Source organism: Mus musculus, chromosome 9 (genome assembly GCF_000001635.26).
Source record: "Mus musculus strain C57BL/6J chromosome 9, GRCm38.p6 C57BL/6J".
Classification (NCBI taxonomy): Eukaryota; Metazoa; Chordata; class Mammalia; order Rodentia; family Muridae; genus Mus; species Mus musculus.
The window spans coordinates 102,667,673-102,685,285 of NC_000075.6; the positions used below are offsets into that span (position 1 = coordinate 102,667,673).

At 46.3% G+C, this 17,613-nt stretch overlaps 1 long non-coding RNA gene across 1 annotated transcript; it reads right to left on the reverse strand.

The window, feature by feature from the left end:
* Positions 1 to 1,284: 1,284 nt before the first annotated feature.
* On the reverse strand, positions 1,285 to 16,141 carry Gm46150. The gene is made up of 3 exons (XR_001779357.1): positions 16,108 to 16,141; positions 14,449 to 14,512; positions 1,285 to 1,627 (listed from the first exon to the last, which is right to left on the reverse strand). It is a non-coding gene; the product is annotated as a predicted gene, 46150 (long non-coding RNA).
* Between the last annotated feature and the right edge of the window lie 1,472 nt (positions 16,142 to 17,613).

Genomic DNA, 17,613 nt, shown 5'->3' on the forward strand with positions numbered 1-17,613 from the left:
CTCTGTCCCCAGAGTGGGCACTCAGGAACCCGCAGTCTTTCTTTCCCTCTGCAACACCTAACCATCCGCGCTAATCATCCACCCACCCGGTGGCTCACCCAGAACTCCTCATCATTTGTCTCTGAAGGCATCGAACACAGAACTCAGGGACCAACTAAGTCTCAGGTCCCAGGACTGTGAGTTTCAGGAAGACAAAATTCACAAAACCACTGTGGAGTCGGGGCAGTACTCTAATGTCACATGTAACCAAGTTCAAATGTTAAACACAGAGACTGAGAGAGACAGAGAGGGCTGGAGAGATGGCTCAGCCGTTAAAGGCTAGGCTCACGAGGGAAAATGTAAGAGACAAAGAGCTTCAGGGGCACCTCCTGTCAGCAGATGGAACCGGGTGAGGGGTTCAGAAGTGGCTCGGAGCTGTTTTCCCTTAGGGCACAGCAGAGAAGAGAAGAGATGTACGTCTGCCTTGGCCCTTCCCGGTCTGCTTTTCTTTTCTGTTTCCCAAGCTACTCTGCCTTTAAGAGATGCAGGCAAAGCTTGAACGGCAGCTACAAACAGAGATGAGACACTGGAAACCAATCTTGGGTTTCACCTGAACAAATCCCTCTCACAGCAACCCGACACCTGCCCAACTGTCAGCTTTCCACGATCCCTAATTGGTCTTCACAGAACCCGGCCACCTGCCACCATCTGCCCTGGACCACCCTCACACCTGCCCCTCCAGATGTTCACCTTCTCTTGGAAAGCTTCTGGTCCCCAGGCCCTCCTCCCACTTCTTTAATCTTCCCTGACCTCCAGAGTTCTGGGGCATGAAGCACAGAGTTAGAGGCAGCTGGGTCCTGGGGAGAAAGATGATGACCACCACAGCCTCCTCTTCGAAGTGGTCAGCAGATTTCTGGCTGTGTTATCGAGAAAGTTCCTAGAGGCCCCTCCCAAGGTATCAGCTCATCTCCTCCATGTGAACCTCCAGGCAAGTGGGGCTCACCCCACCCCACTCCCGTTTTCCACTAAGCCTCCTGTGATTAAGCACACAAGATTCCTCCCATTTTCCACAGGTTATATCAGGCGGCAAGAAAGCTTTAGTTAGGCTGGACAGACGTGGTCACATTTGGACTCTTTATTTCACGAAGCAGGGCCATTTGGATGTTCCTGAACCCTCATTTTTACAACAATTTAAATAATAAATTTGAGAATTTCATACAATCTTAAAAGCATATTCACTCCACCTCCCCCATCTCTTCCCAGATCCAACGTCATCATCCTGCCCACTTAACTTCGTGTCTTCTTTTTTTAAAACCCACCAAACCCTGTTTGTACTGCCCTAATGCTACCCTGGGTGTGGTTGGCCCATCAAGGGGTCACAACCTTAAAGAAAACTAGCTCTCCCTCTTCCAACAGCCATCAGTTGTCAAGGGCTCCTCAGCTAGGGGCGGGACTTCCTGCCCATCTCAGCTCTCCCTGCTGGGATTTTGTCTGGCTTGATCTTGCGCAGGTCTTTCAGAGGTTAACATGGCACTTGAGTTCTTACGTGGAACTGCCCCGTTGACGCCACAAAACACTGTTTCGTTGTAGCCGTCTGCGGCGGCTGGCTCTTACAATCTTTCTGCCTCCTCTTCTGTGATCCTTGAACCTCGGGGAGAGAGGACAACACCTTTTGTTTTTGTTTGTTTTCTTCTTTCTTTCTTTCTTTCTTTCTTTCTTTTCCTAAGATTTATTTATTTTATGTATACATGTGCACTGTAGCTATCTTCAGACACACCAGAAGAGGACATCGGATCCCCAATACAGATGGTTGTGAGTCACCATGTAGTTGCTGGGAATTGAACTCAGGACCTCTGGAAGAGCAGTCAGTGCTCTTAACCTCTGAGCCGGCTCTCCAGTCCATTTGTTTGGTTTTTTTCAATGACTCACAATCGCTTGTATTGATGGAGTTCAGAATGACATTTTGATACTTGTTAACGAGGTGCAATGATCAGATCAGGGTAAGCCTCCTGTCCAAGATGCTATCTTGGAAGGCCTCAGGCAGCTTCCCCGACCTTCCAGCCAGCTTGGTCCCTCTTCGGGTTCCCACTGCATTCCACACCCCTGCCTCTGGCCTCTGACCATAACCAACAGAGAACTCAGCCCCATCTTTAATCACCTCAAACACCTGGGATGCTAAGTGCTAGGGGCAAGTTCTGGGGGTAACATACTCTCACTGGGGCAGCCACTAGAAAATTTAAATATGGCTGTCTGTCTGAAAGAGGCTTTATATGGGATGGGAGATGTCTCAGTGGGTAAAAGTGTTTCAACCTGATGGCCTGAGTTCAGATCACTGAAACACACATTAAAAAACAAAAATAAAAACAGATGCAGTACTACAAAGCTGTAGTTCTAGTGCTTTTACAATGAGATGGGGGAGAGGGGAGAGACAGGAGAATCACCTGGAAGCTACTCATTGGCCAGCTAGCCTAAAGTATATACATATACTTAAATACTAAAGAAGCAGAAACAAGAGACACCTGAACTAAAACAAGGTGGATGGCAAGAACCAACTCCCAAAAGTTGTTCTCTGGCTTCTTATGTGCTGTAGTCTCTCTCTCTCTCTCTCTCTCTCTCTCTCTCACACACACACACACACACACACACACACACACACACACACACACAATTTATGCCCTTTAACCCACTCACATTACTGTCTCCAGGACCTCCCTCCAGATGTCACCTGAAAACCCTGTCCATTAGAAATCACAGAGCAATTTATTTTCTTGGCTACTGTTTCAACTGGCTAAAAGAGGGCAGGTTTAGGGAGCCAAGGTTGCACTGTGTGACCTGGTCTGTCTTCAAGATGTCCCTGTAGATTGCCCCTGTCAGATTCAGGCAGAGTATGATGAAGAAGTGTGTCTATATGTCTGTGTCCTGTAGGCTCCCCAACTGCCATCCCGATCATAAAAACCAGGGCCCATGATGGTCATACCCTGCACGAAGTGGCTAAAGCTTAGTCTTCATGTCACCATAGGTGTTAGGGTCAGAGTCCGGATCCTTACAGCCCTAACATGTTAGGCTCAGCTACCAGTCCTCAACAGGTCAATTAAACAAAGACCAGTGAAAAGCAGAGAGAGGAGATTTATTCATTATGACCATATTGGAAAGAGGAACAATGAAATCTAGTGACTGTCCATCCACTAAATTGCACCACCACCATCACCACCGCCACCACCACCATCACCACCACCATCATCACCACCACTACCACTACCACCACCACCACCACCATACCCCTCCTTGACAGGCCATCTTCCCAGGGACCCCATAGGATGCATAACTAAGCAGTCTTAGTCAAGGTAGAGTCCAGCCTTTCACTATCTCCTTGCAAAGGGTCTGAGCTATGTGACATCTTTTTCAGGAGACAAGTCCTCCCGACCTCCTTCAGCTGGCACTAGCTGTTTCCTTCCCCCAACATGCAAGTTCTGGGGAATTCTATTATTGGGGGTCTGTTAGCTGAGTGAAATATCTTCATTTATGTCAGGACTGTTACATTATGGGCCAGGCCATGTTCTAAGTATCTGATGTGGGGGGGTGGGGGGGAGTTCCCATGGTTTTACAGATAGCAGACCTGAAAGACAGAAAAACTAAGTTGTTTCCCCACACAGCAAGCATCTGAGGAAGCTGGCTTGGGAGGCCCTCGCGCACCCATTGCAGTATTCCTATCCTGGCTCTTGCTCGCTCCAGGCGTGGTCTCCCATATTCTTGATCTGAGCAGGATCAGTGTCTATGAAAGCAGAGCATGGGGTTCTGTGTTGTTTTAATCCCAGCAGCCTTCCTGCTACCCAAATAAGACTCCTGGGAAGGTAGTGGGGAGCCCTGATGGTGCTACAGCTCTTGGCCCCTTGCTCCCTGATGCCGAGCTCCACTTACCTCTGAGAAAGGGCAATAGGCTCCATTCAGCTCCTAAGATCAGACTCCCTAGCAACAAAGGCCAACTGATCAACCCTGCTGGCAGATGGGGCCTCTTCATTGAGAAATGAAGAAGGCCATCTCTCTAGGGCAGTTTAAACATGTCTTTCACTGTGCTAATCATTTTACAAACACTGTCTAATCCCTCAAACAACTAAGGGCAGCTCGCTGCAATCGTACTGTTGTGACAGATGTGCAAACGAGTTTCAGAGTCGTTAATCAATTTGTCGTAGACCACACAGTTAGTGACGGATCCAGAGTGAAAGTTCAAGTTTATCTTTCTACAAAGCCCTAAGTATCTGTTTGACAATTTGACTATGTCCTTGGGGGGTTGTGTTCCCCTGCCTACTGTGAGACATCACTAGGGAGAAACTTCTGCTTCTGGGCTGATGGCTTAGCAGGTTCAGGGCCTGTTCTGAAACAGTCCATTGAAAGGGCAAACATCTCTCTCCACCCATATAACCTACTGACACTCCTACCTATGACTTAGTACAGGTACTCAGTACCTTAGGACCTATTTACACTAGGAACAGAGGCACATCTCCATTGTTATGGTAGGATGGAATAAGGCAACCCTTGGCCATCAGTCCTAATCAGAACGCTCTGGTCCTCAGCCTCCCAACTCATGATCTGGCCGATAGTTGGGACATTGGAACCCAAATGCTCCACAAACTAAGCCTCACCACTTGACAGGACATTACCAGAGTTCTTAGGGTCACACCCTGGGCCCAAAAGCCCTAACAAGCTAGGCTCGGCCACCTGCCCCCAACATGCCAATGAACGAAACATGTAATCATGAAAAAGAGAGAAAAGAGATTTCTTTTATGTGGCCACAGTAGAAAAAGAGACAAAAAGGAGGCTACAGGACCCGCCAATCTGCAGTTGGAGGTCCTAACACAAGCTTTGGGTTTAAATAGACAATAAGGGGTCACACCCATCACTGACCCATCATTGTCCTGGCTCTGGTCTGTCCAGAAAGGTGGTCTGAGAACTTATCAGAACTGAGTAAAGCTTCTTCCTGTGAGACAGGTTCTTCCCCCCCTCCCCCTCCCCCTCCCCCTCCCCTTCCCCTTCTCCTTCCCACAACATGGGGCTCCTGGAGACAAGTTCCCTCTTTGAGGGCCTTGCTTCAACAGTCTGATAGCAGAAAGGAGGGACACCAGCGTCTGTCGTTAGAATCTCTACTCCTGCCAGGAAGGTCACACCAGGACCTGGGGCTGCAACCTCCTTCCCTAAGATCTAGTCTCAAAGCAAAGCCCTGGCACCCCAGTGCACCCCCTGTCCTTGCTTCCTTCTGCTCCCCTCTGTTGGAACTCTTCCCAACCCTCAATTAATTCATAGATTGTAGCAAATTGCAAGAATGGGTGTGGTGGCCCATATCTTTGATCCCAGCTCTTAGGAGACAGAGGTAGGTCGAACTCTGTGAATTCACTATTATCCTGGTCTACATAAGTTCCAGGTCAGCTAGAGCTACCTAGTGAGACCCTGGCACAGAAAACAAAGTCTGGTTTGCTCGCTGTTTTAGAGTCCTCCAGCCCTAGACTATAGGAAGTATAAGAGTGGGAGGCGGGGTGGTGAGGGATGGGGGGATGGTGTGTTTTTGGAATTGCTGGGGGCTAGGACACAAGACCTGATACACAGTAGTTACTCCATAAATGCTGGAAAGATGCCTGCGGACTGGACAGAAGGGAGACTTAGAAGGCTTATGACCCTTTAATATCCCGCGGGAGTTTGGCTTTCGAGCTGTGCTGTGCCTGGGAACTAAAGCACACAGCAGCCGTCTTCACTGTAGAAATACGAACTGGAAAGCTGTTGTTCCATTGAGGTTATTTTGGGAAGGAAGCACAGTAAGACAAAGCCACCTCCAGGAATGTGAAGGCCTCTTTCTGTGGGCCCCTGACTCACCTTCCAGACAGAGGACTGACGTTGCTCTTAGCCAAGGTGTTCATCATTCCCAGCCATGACTCCCCTGGCCTTGGATGCTTGGGATGACTCAAGGCACACTCCATCCAGACCTCCTGCAGTGGCCTGTGGCCATGCCAGCTGGGCCCCAAAGCCCAGATGCTGCAGCCGTCAAGGGCTGAGTTTACTGTCTCCATGAATGTCTAAGTCCTGACTCTGCTCTCAGTCACTGGGGGGCGTTTTCCTCCTTCACCGAAGACGGATAATTTGTCACTTATTTTTAATTGCTTCGTTTGTTTGTTTTGAGAAAAAGTCTGGAAGAGCTGCCCAGGCTTGCATCAAATTCCTCAGTCGATTCTCCAGCCTCAGTCTCCCAGGCAGTTGGAAGTAGGTGTGTATCACTGTATCTAGCCGCTCCCGGTCTCTTTCTGAAAGGGTCTCATGTATCCCAGGATGGCCTCCACCTTGCTATGTAACCAAAGGGAACCTTGAATTTCTGACCTACCTGCTTCTACATTCCGAGTGCTGGGATCATTGGTCTCTACCACCACATCTGGTTTATCTAGTGCTGGGTATCAAACCCTAGACTTCATGAGTGCTAAACAAGCACTCTTGGCCCTTTCTTGAAGGAAGCAACTACAGCTCAGAGAGACCAGACGCAGGAGGGCTAATCATGTGTGCTCTGTCTCCTTTTTTTTTTTTTTTATTATTTTTTTCCTGATTCTGAGAACCAGGCAGGCCAACCTGTCACTATGAGACAGCCCGAACCTTCCTGAGTGTCACTGGCCAGGAACTCTTGAGAAAACTTTGGGAGAGATCAGAAAGACCAGGATGAGGGAATATCTGCTTGCTCCGCACTAAAGGTGGCTTGCTGTAGCTGTGTCCAGAAGGCTCTGCCTGGTTAACGCCAGCTTTTGTGGTCCAGCTGAAGTGGCTGATGCTGCCCAGGGTAAGCAGGGATGTGCCCATAGGTCTTGGGTCAGAGAGAAACCACTATTCTTCATATTCCAGGATGGCATCTTCTGATCCTGTCCTATTTTGCTCAAATTTGACTCTAGAAACTCACAGCCTCCTCTCCTAAGAGATGCCTACCTGACAAGGTCATGTGGCCCATCAGGGTGGGCAGCCAGCTTCAGGCTAGGCATGTCCCCACATGTCCCTATAACCATCTTCAGCTCACAGTCTCATTTATCAAAGTACTATTATCCTCAGAACATCACACAGGGCTGACTAGGTCCCTGGAAAATAACCACAGGGATGCTAAGGCAGGCCAGCCTCTCATTTACAATGGGGAAAACTGAGACCTGGTCTATATGGGCATCGAAAGAGCAAGCTTAAGCTAAAAGCGGGTCTTGTAATCCCAAGATGGGAGGTCTCCCTATGAGCTATCTGAGTGGCCTTGAGTGACACCATTCAACTTCGCTCAGTGGGCACTTATGACACATGTTATCTGACTTGTCCTGGGAAAGTATGAAGAAAGATTTGTTTGTACCATGGCAGATTAAAGAAACCATTTCACCCTTAGTCTAACTTAGTGAACCAATAAGAGTGTATTGGGGTTCCTTGGAGAAGTGTGGGTGAGGGGTTTCTTTCGGGGATATGAATGACTCAGATGCATCTGTTGAAAAGCTCTCCCCAGCACGGTGATGACATGGGAAGGCTGCATGCCTAGAGCTTTCTGCACAGCTTGCAAGGCAGCCCTGCCTAGCAGGGGATCTCCCCTCTTCTCCAGCAGTTTTTCCTGCGTATGTAACCTTGGGGTGAGAACCTGTGGCTCTCCTAAGTTTCTTTGTGTCCTGGTTCTTGTGAGCCTTGCTCTTTCCCCCTAGAGGGGATGTTTCCACTGGCAGGAGGCAGCTATGTGCACCAATACCTGCACCAGAGTGGGGGTAAGATGGGATTTGGGAGGGAAAGGAGGAGAGAGCGGAGGAGATTTTGTCATGGTGGGATGGACGGCTGTGTAGACGAGAGAAGCTCCCCTGAAACTCCCCACAGGAGCTGATCGGCACATTCCCAACCTTCAACCCTTAACAGATGAGGCAAACAACTTGGGCTCAACAAAGCAGCTGGACTTCTTAACTCTGCTCTATTGACCTATCTCATAATCATCTATATATCACCCGTGTGCCTACTTACCACCTATCTAGCCATCCACCGTCTGTCTGTCCTCTGTCAATGGTTTGTGTTAACGTCCCTCCAGGTGGCTCTGCTCTCTCCTTCCCTCTGTCCCTCGCTATCAGTCACACGACTTCACCAGACTGAATTCAGAACTGAGAATACCCCTTTGTTTTTCTGACTTTTAAAGTTGCCATGTTTTCTTTCAAGTCCCCTTCTTTGTCATGTGGTTTCCTTTTCTGAAACTCTTCACTGTGGGCAGTCCTGGGGTGGGTGGGTGTGTATCTTCAGCAAGAACCCTGGTGTCTAAGGGCCTGACTCCAGTTCCCTGAAAGGTATGAAAGGCTGTGCCTGTGGTGGTTTGAATAGGTTTGATCCCTATAGACTCATGTACGTGAATGCTTAGCCCATAGTGGGTGGCACTATTAGGAGGTGTGGCTTTGTTAGAATAGGTGTGGCCTTTGTTGGAGGAAGTGTATCACTGTGGGGGTGGACTTTGAGCTCTCTTGTATGCTCGAGCTATGACCAGTGTGGCACACAGTCTCCTGCTGACTTTGGCAGCTCCTCCAGCACCATATCTGCCCGTATGCTTCTCGCTGCCTTGATGATAATGGACTAAACCTCCCAAACTGTGATCCAGCCCCAGTTAACTATTTTCCTTTATATGAGTTGTCATGGTTATGTCGTCTCTTCACAGCAATAAGACCCTAAGACAGCGCCCATGAGGGAAAGGCATCTTCTTTACTCGCCTCACCTCAGGGTGAACTCTCAGATGTCATCTCAAGAAGCCCAGGTCTCCTTATCTACACCACTTTGATAAACTTTGGCATTCCCTGCAGGCCCGGGATCCAGTTGCCTGGCTTGTGCTCTAAAGGTCCATGGTGCTGAGCTGATGGCCTCACTGCGGCTGCAATCTGTCACTCACCACCCTACTAGGGAGCAGGTATTTCTCTAGGCTTGATGTGTGGATAGCCATTACTTTTTAATTGGTGGACATATGGCAACCTTTATGGAGACAAACACCCAGACCAACCAGGTCTCATATCCAACACACAGAGACAGATGTGAACACACATACATACATACATACATACATACATACATACACACACAGATGACACATAGCCAACTGTGTTCCAGAGCAAAAAGAGCTTTTCAGTTGTTGTTGTTGTTGTTGTTGTTGTTGTTGTTGTTGTTGTTGTTAGCATTTTCTGTGTACGCTGTGGGAGGGAGGTGTAGCAGGCATGCTGTGGCTCACATGTGGAGATCAGGGGACAGCTTTGTGGTGTCAGTTCTGTCTTTCCACCATGAGCTCTAGGGACAGAACTCAGGCCATCAGGTTTGTGCAGCGCGTGCAAATGCCTTTGCCTGATGAGCCATGGCTGGGCTGGAGGTTGATGGGACCAGATGCGTAGGCTCCCCAGGACATATCTCAGCCCAAAACGGTACAGGGGAAGAAACCAAGGCTGGAAAAGACAGCCTATATGAAGGAAGGAATGGATCTTTAGGTAGAGTCAAGGAGGTAGACATTTTCTTATCAGAAGTGGAGGACAACCTCTTGTCAACCACCCCTCTCTCTGGCCTTCCTGTTCCATCTTTTGGGGAACTCCTTCTGCAGCTAAGGAAGTTTAGCAGTGGCATTGAGAATGGAATTCACTGGTCTACCACATACTCCATCACTTGGAAGCATCCGGCCAATGAGCTGTGGAAAGGCCTGCTGGGGACTTTGTTATGGCACTGAAAGGGAGACAATACCCAGAAGGGCAGGCTATGCGGTACAAGTTGTACTATAGGCTTTGACTCAGCAAATGATATGATATAGCCTATCTGTAGCCAGGAATCCCATAGCCCTCAGCCCGGGTCTGGGAATGGAAAGCAGGAAGCAAGAATGACTCTTTCCCACATCAACTTAGCTTGTGCTGGCTTGGAGGCCTTAATCCCCAAAAGAGGGACTATCCCACTTTTATCAGACTGAAACATCAGACCTCCATCTGGCCATTTGTGAATCTTTGTGCTATTGAGACAGCAAGCACAATATAGATAAGGTTTGCTCCATAGGCAGGATGACTGGACCTAACAACCAAGGGAAAGTCAGGGCCTTGCTACACAGTGGTAGCAAGTAGCACCATGTTTTGTCCACAGTGAAAATATAAACAGAAAAAAGTAAGAGCTACTGAGATGAGCTGACCCAGGACAAAGGTTGAGTCAGCTCACCAGGTCAGGAGAGCTGCTGTCTGGGAACACTGCATGAGTAAAAGGAGGAAGAAACAACAAATAGGTTCTGCTTCCAGAACTCTTTCAAAACCTCATGCCCAGCCATGCCTGTGAAGACCAGAACAATAGCACCGTGTGTGTGTGTGTGTGTGTGTGTGTGTGTGTGCTGTGTGTGCGCGTGTGCTGTGTGTGCGTGCACGTACATGTGTACGTCTGTATCTGTCTGTGTGTATACATATGTGTGTATTGTATGTCAATGTCTATATGTGTGCATGTGTGTCTGTGTGCATGTGTGTGAATGTGTCTTAGTTAGAGTTTCCATTGCTGTGAACAGACATCATGACCAAGGTAACTCTTATAAAGGACAACATTTAATTGGTGCCGGCTTACAGGTTCAGAGGTTCAGTCCACTATCATCAAGGTGGGAACATGGAAACTTCCAGGCAGACATGGTGCAGGAGGAACTGACAGTTCTACATCTTCATCTGAAGGCTACTAGCAGAATACTGACTTCCAGGCAGTTAGGGCAAGGTTCTTAAAACCCATACCCACAGTGACACACCTACTACAACAAGGTCACACCTTCTAATAGTGCCACTCCCTGGGCTGAGCATATACAAACCATCACAGTATGTATGTGAAAGTGCATGTGTATGTATGTATGTGTGTGCTCTTCTTCCCACTTCATTTTATGTAAGTTACCTATGAAATTTGTATTGTTTTTAGGTTATGAAATAATTATATGAGACTATGACTAAATTAGAGAAATAATTATTATCACCTATGGGTAAACATGGTGACTATGGCCAGGAATGTGTGTGTGTGTGTGTGTGTGTGTGTGTGTGTGTGTATTCTTTTTATGTTAGTTATAATAGTGAGAAGGAATTTCACATTTTGATCTTGATGACTGCTGAGATCAAGTTGCTCTCACAAAGTATAGCTGCACCTTGTTATGTCAAAGCAAAAACTTGCAATTAATATGTGAACACTGAAGTGTTGACAGAGGACTTATATTAATATTCAATATATATTGTTTGCATGAGGTACAGAAGGTATATGGAATCCCAAAGAGACACGATCAGAAAAGTACCTCCCTGTGCCATACTGTAGTTAAAATGCCAAAAGTAGAAAACAGAGAGAATACACAAAGCTTCAAGGGAGAAGTGAGAGCTCTCATACAAAGACAGACTGACAGACCAACAGACCCAGCAGAACAACATCAGATTTCTCAGCAGAAATCCTGAAGGCCGAGAAATTACAGATTGTCTCTCAAACCCTGAAAGAACATAACTATCAGTCTAGTCTACCATATTTATCAACATTCTCCTTCCAGATCAAATTAGAAATAAAGACCTTCTAAGATTGGCTGGCATGCTCTAAAGGTATGGAACATTAAGCCAGCCTTGAGGAAGACACTTAAGGGAATTCTGTGTCCAGAAGAGAAAGATAAACCCAAGCACAAAAGGAAGAAAGGAATTTCACTACATGAGTAGCCAATCCAATGAAAATTAGGAAATCATCAAACAGTAAACTAAATGACAGCAGTGCATGCCTTTAACCAGCATTTGGAAGTTAGAGGTGGGCAGATTTCTGAGTTCAAGGCTAGCCTTGTCTACAGAGTGAGTTCCAGGACAGCCAGGGCTACACAGAGAAACATTGTCTCAAAAAGAAAGAAAGAAAGAAAGAAAGAAAGAAAGAAAGAAAGAAAGAAGGGAGGGAGGGAGGGAGGGAGGGAGGGAGGGAGGGAGGGAGGGAGGGAGGGAGGGAGAGAGAAGAGAAGAGAAGAGAAGAGAAGAGAAGAGAAGAGAAGAGAAGAGAAGAGAAGAGAAGAGAAGAGAAGAGAAGAGAAGAGAAGAGAAGAGAAGAGAAGAGAAGAAAAGAAAAGAAAAGAAAAAAACTTACTGACCAAAATTTGTCCATACCTTTCAATTATATCCCTGAATGTAAATGATCTTACTTCTCCATTTAACAGACAGAGACTTGGTGGTTACATTAAAAAGATATTTGTTTGCTACCTGCAAAATGTCTGCCTCATTCATTGGCAAAGATATACACAAAGGATGGAAATTAATATTCCAAGCGAGTGTAATCACGAAGCAGGAAGGGACAGCTATGCTCAGGTATGACAAAGCTGAAGAAATTAAGCCACAACCAGTCGGAAGAGACAAAGAAGGTCACCATAAACTAATAAACAGAACAACAGCCCATCCAGAAGATGAAGTGGCTGTAAAAATGCACACACCGAGTGTACAAAACAAACACTATGGAATATAAAGGGACATCTATGTCCCAATACTGGATAATAATGGGTGACTTCAGTAACGCACCAACACCAATACATAGAGCACCCGATCCCTCTCCCCAGAAACAGAGACACTTCAGAGTAACATTAAGCGACCCTACAGACCAAATGGACTTAACGGACAACTATCTACAGAACTCGTAGCTCTTCGGTTCAACAACTGCACATTCTTCTCAGTAGCTCATGGAATTCTCTCCAAAGCAGACCCTATTTTAAGGCACAGTGTAAGACTCAAACAACGACTGAGGGTGAACTCACACAGTATGTCTTATTAGATCATCGGAAGGCACTAGAAATCAAAGCAACAGAAACCAGCCAAGCACGTGGAGACTGAATGGGCGATATTCCTTGTGAACACAAAGCTGTATAATCTTCTTCAATTACTCATCCTGGAATTACCATTCAGAATATTAATAATTAGATAAAAATAAAAGAACTAAACTTGGACAACAAAAGAACAAGTAACCCAAGCGACACGTGTAAAAATGAACTGAGCACTTACCAAAGGAAATGAAAATGGCCAAGAAACACGTGGGAAAATTTGTATGTTTAATCGTCAGGGAAATGCAAATCAAAATTGCGTTTGTCAGAATGGCTGCTATCAAAGGTGCAAGATGCTGATGAGGATATAGAGGTGAAGAAGCTTGTATGTAGGGGCTGGAGAGATGGCTCAGGGGTTAAAAGCACTGACTTGTTCTTCCAGAGGTCCTGAGTTCAACTGCCAGCCACCACATGGTGGCTCACAACCATCTGTAATGGGATCTGATGCCCTCCTCTGGTGTGTCTGAAGACAGCTACAGTGTACTCATATACATAAAATAAATATTAAAAAATAACACTTAAAAAAAATAAGCTGCTGGTTGGAAAGTGAAATTAGTCCATTCACTATGGGAACCAGAATAGGATTCCTCAAAGAGAGAGAGAGAAAAAGGGGGGGGAAAGAAAGAGAGAGAGAGAGAAAAGGAAGGAAGGGAAAGGAGAGGAGAGGAGAGGAGAGGAGAGGAGAGGAGAGGAGAGGAGAGGAGAGGAGAGGAAGAGAGAGAGAGGGAGAGAGAGAAAAGGAAGGAAGGGAGGGAGGGGAGGAAAGGGGAAGGGGAAGGGGAAGGGGAAGGGGAAAGGGAAGGGAAGGGAAGGGGAGAAGAAAGAACTGCTTGACACTATTCATGATAGCCTGAGTGCCTGAACAAATAAATTATGGATTATTATTATGGGATATTATTTAAACATAAAGATCATTAAGGGAGAGGCTCAAGACTGGGATAAAGTTATCTGTGCTCTTACATTTTTTTTAAAAAGGGTTGAAGTTTACAGTTGGGTTTGGGTCGAGTCAAAATGTCTCCACATCAAAACATCTGTAAGCCAAACAGCTGCTCCCAGTGCCGTCAAAATGGCTGCAGGAAAATTCCACAGACTTCCCCTGTAGGAGCCCCTCGCACAAACTCTTATTTCTGTACTCTGCCAACTTGAGGTCAGTGTGGCTTAAAAAAAAGGGTGGTGCTGGAGTCAGCCAGCCCAGGCCTCCCAGGCCAGCGCTAAGTAAACAGGAGTCCTGGGGGCGACCATTGCTCCACGGGGGCCCTGAGGTGGGATTTTCCAAAGAAATGAAAAGCTGCCTTGTGTGAAGAGCGAGTGTGGGCCCAGCATCTGCTTTCCATGACCTCATCTGTGTTGACTTTCTTGCCATTTCATCTCTCTGGAGCCACAGAGAAGGCAGAGTGGAACCGGTGAACAGCAGCCTTCACCGGAGAAGGTCAGGGAAGGAGGGATAGGTGACTAACTTCAACCTCTCAGTAGGCAGCTAGGGTCTCCAGGAGGAGACTCCTAGGCAAAGCCTAAGAAGGGGTTGGGGGGAGCCCAGGTGTGTCCAGGTGTCAAGTGCTTCTATTGTTTTTCTCAGGAGGAACTCTGATGGAACTTATACTCTGTAATTTGCACACACTTCCTGGGGGAACCACAGATAGCCATCACTTTATAATTACCTGCCTCCACTCTTCCGCTTGGCAGCTAGCTTCCTCCAGTTCTATTCTTATGATCCTTCCCAACCTAGAGAAACAGGACAAGATGCTTTAAATGGCCTCCTGATGAGCCCTTTTCCCTTCCAAGGACCTTTTCCTACCCTGAGCTGTCTTGTGAACATCACCTTTAGCTCCTCCACACATGAGCTCATTCTTCTAAGAGAAGAAAGGAAGGGAGCAGAGTTATGTTCCAGTCAAGAATAGACCTGAATGTCATCTCCTGACCCAGAGGAGCCAGCCTGGAGCAGTAGTTTAAGGAACACGGCATCATCAGCTGGCAGGAGGGACCACACCTTCCCTGGAGCTAGTGTACCAGACAGAGAAACTAAGTTTGACCTGGTGCTGTGGCTGTGCCACCAGAGGTTGTAAGGTGGCACCTTACTGAGCATCAAACAACCTTGAAGAAGACAGTGAAACAGCTATTCCCTCTGCAAACATCTCTTGGTCCTTAAAATCATAAAGGGTGACAAAGCTTTCATACCAGGCGAAGGAGGGTTGAAAACATTTTTTAAATTATATTTATTTATTGTGGGTGGATGGATGTCTACACATGCGTGTGGATGTCAGGTGACAACTTGTAGTAGTTGATTCTCTCCTTCTTCCATGTAGGTTCCAGACATCAAATGCAGGTTGTCGATCTTGAAAGAAAGCCCATTTATCAACTGAGCCGACTCACCAGCACATTAAAATCTTTTTCTAATTTCTAGTTATGTAGTGTATAATTCATTTTCTGTTTATGGTTAAAATTGGGTTTTTTTTGTTTATCTGTTTATTGTTCTCTTAGTTTTATGTTTTCTTTCTCAAATTGGAGGTGAAGGAGGAGGAAGAGGAGGAGGAGAGAGAAAAAATAGGAAAGAGAGAGAAGGTAGGAAAGAAAGAAAAAGAAAGAGAGAGAGGGAGGGAGGGAAGGAAGGAAGGAAGGAAGGAAGGAAGGAAGGAAGGAAGGAAGGAAGGAAGGAAGGACAAAGCCAGATGTTAAAGGCAAAAGTAGTTTTTAAGGAAACCCATTTGCCTAACACTTCCAGGTATGTAGAAAGACTGGGAGCAAGGACCCTCAGATACCTGCAGAGGCTGCTGGGTAGAAGATGAGAGAGTTAAGAGAGCACTTGATAAATGACTGCAACAGTTGCTTTGTTATCCATCTGTATACAAGCTAGAGCAGACCACACTCACATGGTCATTTCTGCTCCTGTTTGAGAAATGGGTGACGGACTTAGTCTCTTTTTAAAGTGATCACATATATGCATGGGCTCTCGAATTGTTTACCCCACAAAAATGGTATCAGGTTCTGACCCTGCTATCCTAAATTTTGCTTTATTCATTCCAAAATTCTTCTGAGAAGCCCGGCACTTGTTTCTGAGAAAATACAGCACAATCAATATGAATACATGCTGTGCACTTAGATGGGGCAGATCTACCGCTACACTACCATCTTCTCCATCTATGAGACCCCTTAGAACTTGTAGCTTCTAAATCCACTACTATTCCTGTTCTTGTTTAGCATTCATTTGCTTTTGTGCATTTGTGTGTATGTGACGTGTGAGGGTATGTGCTGAGCCACTGTGTGGAGGGCAGAGTACAAACTGGATCCAGCTATTACTTGGTTCTGGGAATCGAACTCACCTTGCCAGGCTTTTGGCTTTGGATTCTTCCTCCTCCTCCTCCTCCTCCTCCTCCTCCTCCTCCTCTTCCTCCTCCTCCTCTTCTTCCTCCATGTATTCATTCATTCATTCACTCATTGAGGACAGAATCTCATGGTCAGGCTAGCCTCCAACTTGCTATGTAGTTGAGGATGACCTTGAAGTCTTTTATATATATGTTTTTTTAATTTTATTTTTTGTTTTTCGTAACAGGGCTTCTCTGTGTAGCCCTGGCTGTCCTGGAACTCACTCTGTAGATCAGGCTGGCCTAGACTCAGAAATCTGCCTGCCTCTGCCTCCCAAGTGCTGGGGTTAAAGGCGTGCACCACCACCACCCGGCTCTTTTTTATATTTTAATTAAAAAATTTTTTTTATTGTAGGCATATATGTGTTCTGCTGTGAACATATGTCTGTGTGTCCCTTGCATACCTGGTTCTCGTAGAGGCCAGAGGAGGATGTTGAGTCCCCTGGAACTGGATTACAGACTGTTGTGAACTACCGTGTGGGTCCTGGGGTCCAGATCCTTTGGAAGAGTAACCAATGCTCTAGACTGCTGAGCCATCTCTCCAGCCCCAGCCCTTGACCCCTTAAATGTTCCTGTCTGTCCCTCTCAAGTGCTGGGATTACAGGCTTGAGCCACTGTTGCAGTAAATCTCCAACCCAAATATGCCCTGGCAATGAAAACAGGACACAGTTAATATGACTACATGCTGTGCGCCTAGATTAAGCAGATAGACCGCTACACTACCATCTTCCACATCTATGAGACCCCTTAGAACTTGCTGTTTCTCCACGCCATGTGCTTTGCTTTTCTTCTTCCTCCTCCTTCTCCTCTTCGTCCTCTCCCTCTTCCATTTTCTCCTTCTCTCCCCCCACCTTTCATTCCACCTTCCCTTTATCTGCCCAATCATCAGCTCTCCTTCATTTTACAAATTAAGGTGGGAAGCAGTTTTACAGGAAATCACCTGAGTGCTGGCTCATTCCTTGTTCACAGCCCCTCACAGGAGAATGGAATTAGCATCAAATATAATTAGCACCATGGCTATCCACAACTTGCTGCCACACCCCATACTGAACCACCATTATTTATCAATTTATCAATTTGTATATTGTACATGTTAACTCTTTCATAAACACATGATAATATTTTAGAAGACTTTTATGGATATAATGGTATATAATCTGTTATGAAATGTATCTAACCATTCTAAGTCTTCATGCTTTCTTATAGTAAATATGTCTATCTTTGGGGCTGAGGAGGTAACTCAGAAGTTAAGAGCACTGTATGATCTTCCAAAGGACCCAGATCCAGTTTCCAGCACCCACATCTGGCTCACAACCACCTGTAACTTCAGTCCCAAGGGCTTCAACAACCTCTTTGGCATCCAAGTCAGTCCACATGTGGTGCATAGATGTATATGCAGGCCAAACACCCATATACATAATAAAATAACATTAAAATTAAAAGAAGAAAGAAAAAGAAAATGGG